Here is an 8,365-nt window from a genome sequence, read left to right as displayed (position 1 = left end):
CCAGTTCATCCTCATTTTCTTTCTCGTTATTTCCGTTTTCTTTAATGTTTTTAATTTTTCTTTCATTTTTCTTCTCTTCTCTTCCACTTTCCCTCTTTCCTTCCATGTTTTTATTTTTTTTTGTTTTTCTACTTTTCTCTTCCATTTTTCTTCTTTTTCTACTCAGTCTCCTCTTTTTAAATCATTGTACCTTTTTCCTCCCGTTTTTTTTCATTTCCACTTTTTTCTCTTTTTTACATCCTGTTTTCCCTCCCACGATATTTCTTTCGTTTTTCTTTTTTTCACGATTTAATTCCACTATTTGTGAAAATGTTTTTATTTAGTTTTTGTATTCCAATAAAGATGCTCATAAAAAACTTTGGTCTTTTTCCCATGTTCGTTTTTCTTCATCTTCTTTATCGCTTTTTCCATTCTTTCTATCCTGTTTGTCTAGTTTTTGTCACCGTTTTCCCTCGTTCCCTCTTTTACGTTTTTTCACTGGGAGCAACAAGAGACGGACTTCCTCTAGATCCATTATTGGTAATCCTTCTGTGAATATTGTAAGAAAATTTACCTACCTCGTACAAAGTACTGTTTGGTACATAAGATATGAATTTTTGAATTAGGTAAATATTCGGGTCTTTAAGCCTCGGGAACAAAAAAAATGCAATCATGAAAGTTGTTGTTGTTGTTATTAGTTTATTAGGACTTTTTAAACGCAAGGCGTTCATTCGTGTCATTCATGAAAGTGTTATTATTAAAACATTAAAAAATGACAAACAAGAAAAAAACACTTCAAGAAAATTTCATGTGACTGAACATAATTTTCCGACTTTTCTTTGGAGTTAAATATTAAATTGGACTTGAAGAAATTTAATATAAATTGGATTCAAATTACATTTTAAATTGTATTTGGAATTGAGCTTAAAGCTAGACTTCAAATTGGACTTGAAACCAGTGTTGAAATTGGTCATGAAATTAAAATGGACTTGAAGTCAAGCTTAAATTAGGCTTGAAATTAAACTAAACTTGAAATCTAGCCGCTATAAACGGAATATAAACTGCAGAATAACATAAAAGCTTAAATTCATAATTTCGGTTACGGGGCTCATAAATTATTTTCACAAACGAACGTACAACATTTATGCGTATATTTATAGCAAAAACATGAGAAATAGCAAGTCGACATTTGACATAGACATTTGCATTTTCAAGTCAAAAGAAACTTATACAAATCACCAAATTCATTCAAGTTCCTAAATATATTGCTTGTTGCAAGTTACCCCGTTGGTTACCAGCAGCAAACAAGTTTAAAATATCTGCAACAGCCAATATTGATCACATATTTTTTCTCAAAAGGTGAAATTATTCTATCCTAGACCTAATAACTTCGTATTAATTAATTGTCCCCAGATGTGCTGCAGCTAAACTTTTAATTGCACTCAAAATTGAGAACTGTTGCAAGTTACCCCGTTTGACGGCACCTACGGATTTCGTCTTATGGAGCTTAAAACACTGACAAATCCCACAAGTCAGAATAAGGCATAAACAGTCAAGATGCTAGACGAAGCTAAACAACACAAAAAATATTAATCTAAAATGTTTTAGAATGCTCACTTATTGTCATTGTCTCATTCCTGGAATCCTAGCTCGTTGACCTCAGATGGATGAAATACATTTTATATTTTGGTATTTTTCATTGATTTTTGAAGCTTTTTAAATGAAAACAAGTTATAAAAGCACTATGCAATACGTACAATCTTGTAGAAAGCATCCGACTACTAGGCTACGACTATCATTTTCATAAAACCTAAGTAATTTTAAATCAAAATACAATAACATGCGCGATAAACTGAACCGCCCTTCACAGTAAATTACCATTACCAATGTCTAACTTTGATAACAGCACTGCCAGTACCTATTCCTCATTCCAAGCGCGATAATTTTGAAGCCCAATATTTGCCCACCCAATTCGCAAGGTTGTTTTTCTCATCTATCGGGTGGGTCCCTCCGCCGGTATCACAAACAGACAAACCGATCCGACATGACATCATTTACGCGACCACAAATATGCCATCGCGTCTGATCGCGTCTCCGCCGCGCCGGTGAGAGCTTCCGAATTGTTTCAACTTCAGCCAAACTATCAAATAGCTATCGGCTGGTCGGAGGCCCCTGACAAGTCTCCGCTACCGCCCACACTTGGGCTCGCATTAATGGCCAACCGCAAACAATGCTAGTTAGCGGCAATTTGCACCCCTTCGGGCTTGCGACCGGCAGGCAGTGTGTATTCTCTGGCTAAGCTATATATATTAGAGAAGGGCACAAATGGCGCTTTTCGCAGTTGAACGATCGTAATCGTCGGGATTGGGCATCTTTCGTAAGTAGTTTGTGCCTTAGGCGTCGCGGGTGGAATCTTAATAGCCGAGAGCAAGCGTGTGTGTAATCTGCCCGAAGGTGCTGAAAACTTATCAGAAAATTCCAGTAAGGAAAGTGATGCTAGGTGATCCAGCTTATGCTGATTTGGACGGTGGAAAACTAAAGTGGGAATAAAGTGCACTGTGTAAAGTTCGTTAAGTGTTGATCAGAAGTAAGTGAAGAATGTTCGTGTCAGAATTTACGTCAGTGGATAGTGTGCATCATATGAAGTTCCTAAATGGGTCCTGTTTCAAGAGTATCGTGAATCTTTTCGGGTGGGATAATGTTCGATGCAGCTAAGTTCGTTAATGTCCCTGATTATCTCTTGATACCAATACCGTGAAGAAACGTTATTTTAATTTTTTTCAACACTTAATAAATGTCGTCCCTTTACAATACTTACATAACTATAATGTTATCGTCTACTACCTTTGACAATAAAAGAAGAGAAAATTAAATTTTCTTGTTGAGAATTAGTGCACCCGGCTATGTCCAGTGTAGCACCAATATTCATGAATTACTAAATCATATTTATTCGAGTATATCTCAACATAGGGAAAAGCAAAAAATAGTTATTTTCTTATTTTGATACATATTTTTTGTTGTGATTTTACACAAATATTTTTAATTTGTCACTACATTTTACTTTTTATTTTTTTAATAGTTTTGTTTTAAAAACAAATCAAAATTACTTTTCATCAGTGCTGTAGTGCATGCTCATTTGTATAGTCTCTCAATGTGATTCAACCAGTTTAAGTAAATTATTTATTTTTAAGACTATTAGTTGATTTCCTGCAGAACGAAAGTACGCATTCGATTGCTCGGTTTGATATATGAAGTATTTTATTAACCGGCATGAAAATTAAATGAAAATAAAATGATGGCATAACAACAATTTTCAGCAGTATCAGCAGGGCAATCAAATTTAAAGTTTTAAATACTCTATAAATTGCAACTAAACAGCACATCACTGCCGTACCCCAAAATTTATTAGATTTCATTTGCGAAAACTGAAAACGACGTTACATAAGCAAGCCATAAACACGATTACCTTTAATACAGGAATTTTGATTCGTGATAGTGGTCAGCTGGTGCTGCTGGCACGTGGCAGTCACACCGGGTTTGATTTCAGAAATGGAAATTATTTCAGCACAGGGGAGGCGCGCATTATTGTGCCAATCCTAACGACTTGCTAATTGTGTCAAAATGTAATAACGAATTTTCTCAACAAGTCATTTTATTACGTTTGATTGACACCGCAAGCAGCCACCGGCAAAAAAAAAGTGGAATCACTGTAAGTTTCAATACAGTTAGAATGACTTGAAAATCGAGAGAAAATATCCGTGTTAAGGGTTGTTTCATTGTTTACTCGATGTATGTAACAGAAACATTTGTTTTAATTCTTTATACCGGTAGTTTCTACAATCGACGGAGGAAACGTTAGAAGAAAGTAATAAAACAAAGGTGTTTAGAGTATTCAAGCAGAGTGGGACAAGACGTGAAGGTAAAAGAGCGGAAAATTAGGCAAGGGAGGCTTATTAAGTATGTGTATCGTTCCTCTATGCCTAAGCTGAGGGATCCGCTGATCGAATCAAGCTATAATGGGAGCCAGTTATAACCAATTAACCGGCACCGGACAGGAGTAATGTTCAAACAATCAAAACAAAATGTTGTTCAAGGATGAGTTATAGAAAATCAACTGTTAAACATTACAAAGATAAATTCCGGAAAAAATTTCACCATTTTAAAATTTTAAAATTGAGATAATATAAACCGACTCTTCGTTTTTTCGATTTATTTTTGGTAATATATAAAAGAGATTAAAATTTTGTCATTTGACGTGGAATTTCTCTTACTACCGCTCAGCTCGCCTGCATTATTTTATAATTTTGACATGTTATCCATTCTGAAAACTGTAATCAAACTTAGAATAGAACAGATATTTTCATGAATTCGCCCTAATAATAGGGCGAAAAATCTCTTCACTTTGATTTGACCCCTCTAAAATAGAACAACAATAGTTACTACCGCGTGCCTACCAGGTACTATCATAGATACTAAGCAAAAACCGGTTACTAGCGACGATAGCACTTACCTACGCGTAGCTTCAATCCAACCGAATTGATTACAACTTAATTGCACATAGTTTCATTTTTTCCCCTTGTAATTTGACCGAATTGTAACAATAAAACTTCACTTCGCACTGTTACTGATTATCATTGAATTGGCATTACATCAATAGAGTGATTTTAAGCGTTCTCTCACTCAAAACCAGTAGCAAAAATATGCTGACAATCTCATTGATTTTATCGTAATTGTTATCAAGCTTGAGAATTTATACTCTCTAATCTTGTAGAATGCAAGTCAGTTTTGATGCAGTCATCACTGCAGGGTTTATCGAAACGATGACCAATACACAATTTTATGTACTCGACCGCTGTGATACGCTATCAGTCTGCTCAGTAATAATAATCTGAAAGCTAAAGCGGCAATATTATCTCGAGTGACGAATTCCTTGCAGCTGCCTTACGGTCATCACGATAATGATCTTCGAGCACAAGCACTACGAGCACTACGTAGCAAAGGAAACATAAAACTGAATCGAAATTTTATTTCAATGGCTTAAGTATTCCCTAATTTCCTGTTACCTCCCTCATATTTAATTGTGTCATTTTTGTCTGACTTTCAAGTTGTTATTCCGTCGCTATAGATCTTATATCTTAACATTTCCTTACTGACTAATTTTGTACCCTCTAGAAAAAGTATAGCAAGAACCTACAAAGGTCATAAACCCTGAGTAATCCGTATACGCTTGAGTACACTAATTTCCCAATCGCTGCTTTCATTTTAGTGGTAAGGCGCATGTAATTCATATAAAATATAAATATAAACGTATCTTCATAATTGGCTCTCACTATGGGTGAATCATAACATTTAGATACTCGAAGTTAACCCGTCACAATCGTGCTGAAAGAATAAGTAATGAAAAATATTTTAGAGACACTCCAACCGAACGGGCAACTATTTTTGCTGTGTGAACAAATTAGTACTTGTTTTTCCCAATTGTCGGTAAATAGCTAAAAAAACAGGAGCTTAAAGCCGGCCCACTTTTCCAGTTGTATGCCAAGAATTGAGTGAAATAGGTACTGCTTCGGATTTCGAATAGTGGGAATGATGTGTTTGGAATGTGCCATTATGATCAGGTAATGGCATAGACTACATTAGGTCTCTCGGGTTGGGCTGTCGCAAAATTATCATTATAGCGCTTTTGGGTTCGGGGCGGGTTCAAATTTAGTAGAAGTACATTCGATAACGGGTTTTGCAAACCACAAAACCTGACAAGTTGAGCAGTATTTGCACGAATATAATTGCTATTAGCTTAAGCGCCCACCAAATCACATTTACTATATACTCTTTCTATTAAAAAATAATTATACAGAAAAGAACGAAATGAAAAACTGCCTACAAAATATATCTCGTTTAAATGTTTAAATAGGCGTGAAAGTTTGCGTTGAAGTTGTAAAACTGTCACACGTTGCTTGCAGCTGCAGGGCTCATTGCTCAAAATAATTGACAGCTCTGCATGAAAGCGAATATAGAACGCGTTCAGCGCATACCGTTTTATCCCTGGTAGTATTCTTATATCTGTCAGCCCATAGACATGATTACTGAGCTGCTAACAGTGTTAATCTTTCTCCGTTTTCTACCATTCATTCATGAATTGCAGTACTGAATGATTGCTGGTCTAATATGTCAGTCAGTCTTCTTGCTCATAATTGATATTTTAGATCTCAAAGTATAGTTTTTTAAACTGCCTGCTTTTTAAAATCAACCAAAGTCTGGTAGAAAAAGAAATTAATTAAAACTTCGGAGCAATGTTTACGATTATTATAATTTCCTCTGATGTTGTCGGTAGTTCAAAATGAATGAACGATCCACATTTGATTTCATTCACTATTGTCGAGAATGAACAAATGTAGAGAACAATACGAACATGAACGCAAATGATTCGCTCGAATCGTTGGTTTCAGGTTGGCAATGCTGAGTTCATTTCATCTGTACTAGAAACAGCAAGTAAGCAATCGTTTCAGGCGTATTATAAAAATTGCGGTCGATGACATCGTATGCAGCTTGGAAGTCAACAAACAAAGATGAAAAGGTGGAATGAAATTTGGCTGATATGTTGAATACCACGCAAGACTTCTTTTTTCATAAGGCATAATTTTTTTTCCTCAATAGGAACTTTTCAGAAGGAGGTATTAAGAAAGGAATTTGCACATACCGACTAATCCCGCAAAAACGTCGAAAGTACAACATGCACGCGCACCATATTTTCGTGAATTTCCAGGCAGTATACGGTACCGACAGCCGCAAACAGCTATGACAGATAATGCACAAGAATGGGTTTCCGGACAAACTGATTAGGCTGATTACCCAAGTAACCAGTAAGCACTAAACACTAGTCCTTGGACAACATTGTATAAGCATACAGAACTATGATTAAAAATTAAAAGCATATTTTTCTTTATATACTTCTGTAGAACTCACATAATGCTAAAAAGGCGAAATAGCGGGTTGTTAAAATGCTACGCCACAAGCATCCAATAAGCATTATCAGTGTTTGTTTGAGGCTTAAACGAAACGTCATTTTGTCTACATTATCGACGTATCGAAAAAGTATAGATGGCATATCGTTTGCTTGTTATGGTAAATAAAAATAGATTCGGTCGGGATTTAAAAAACTAAAAAAGCAAGCGATTTTTTTTGCTGCATCTCAAGGGGAGCAGGATAAACAGAAACCATTTTTGGAAATGCTGAATAATCTTACCACCTAGACAGGGTTCGAACCGGGAGTTAGTCATGCAACCTCATTCGTTTCCTTGCACCTTTGCTATCTAAATCATAGCGGATGTGATTGAGTGAGGTGAAATTAGTCGCATTTAAATCTTGGTGATATTCCCTCTCATATCATGGCTACTTGTCCTGCATTACCAATAGGGTAGAAAAAGACGGCATCCGTTAGGTAGAAGAGGTCACGAATAGTGGCCGTAGAATAGCAAAATAAGAAGTCAAGTACAAGCCGTTTATCAACACTTACGGCTCGTTTTAATGTAATTGACTAAATGCATTATATTGTTACGTTATATGCGCATATATTGCTTTCTTTAATGCTGATTTACGTTAATGCTTCTATGCATGAACAATGTTAATATACGTTTTATAAGCATTAAGATTGCTAATATACAAAAGTTTGGCACTTGGGATGCAGAATTATTTCCAATATACGGTTTTAGATTAATGCTTATGGTTACTTGGGTAATGCTACCCTGGAGCGAGTGATGTGCCAAGTATGTTTTTCGGATGACAGCTACCACAGGAAGCTCATTCAACTGGTTCAATCTACGATGTATGGTACTCAGCAGTGCTGTGTTCGGATTTCGGGTGGATTGTTAAGTTCGTTCGAATCACACTGAGTGCACACGGTTTTCTCCGGAACCACTCAACCGATTCCAACGCTCTGAATGCTGAAAGCTCTATCTATTATAAACTTTCCCAAAAAAAAATTATTGAAAACAAACAAGTAGTTTCCGCTTAAAAAACCTATTATGAGTAGGTACAAATAATCGCCTGTTTCTCATAGATGGCTGAACCGATTTATGCGCTATTAGTCTAATTTAAAAGGTAATATAGCCGGGTAGATCACTATTGATTTGTTTTTTGATTGGACATTTAATTTCAAAGTTATGAGCAATCGTGAACATCACAGCAAAAATAACAATAAGTTATTATGTTTTTAACCAAGATAATTGATCTAGTTTCAATTATTTTAGTATCAAACGAAAGGTTTTTACACTGAGAATATATCTGCGATTGGTTTTACTGGTGAAAAGATATTTAAAAATAATTGATGAAATTTGTTCAACAAAACTTTACTGTTATGATTCAGTGGGACCAAACCTCAAAAACGCGA

The sequence above is a fragment of the Sabethes cyaneus genome, chromosome 3, assembly GCF_943734655.1.
Source record: "Sabethes cyaneus chromosome 3, idSabCyanKW18_F2, whole genome shotgun sequence".
Classification (NCBI taxonomy): Eukaryota; Metazoa; Arthropoda; class Insecta; order Diptera; family Culicidae; genus Sabethes; species Sabethes cyaneus.
The sequence above is the reverse complement of the archived record's forward strand: the minus strand, read 5'-3'. Positions refer to the sequence as shown.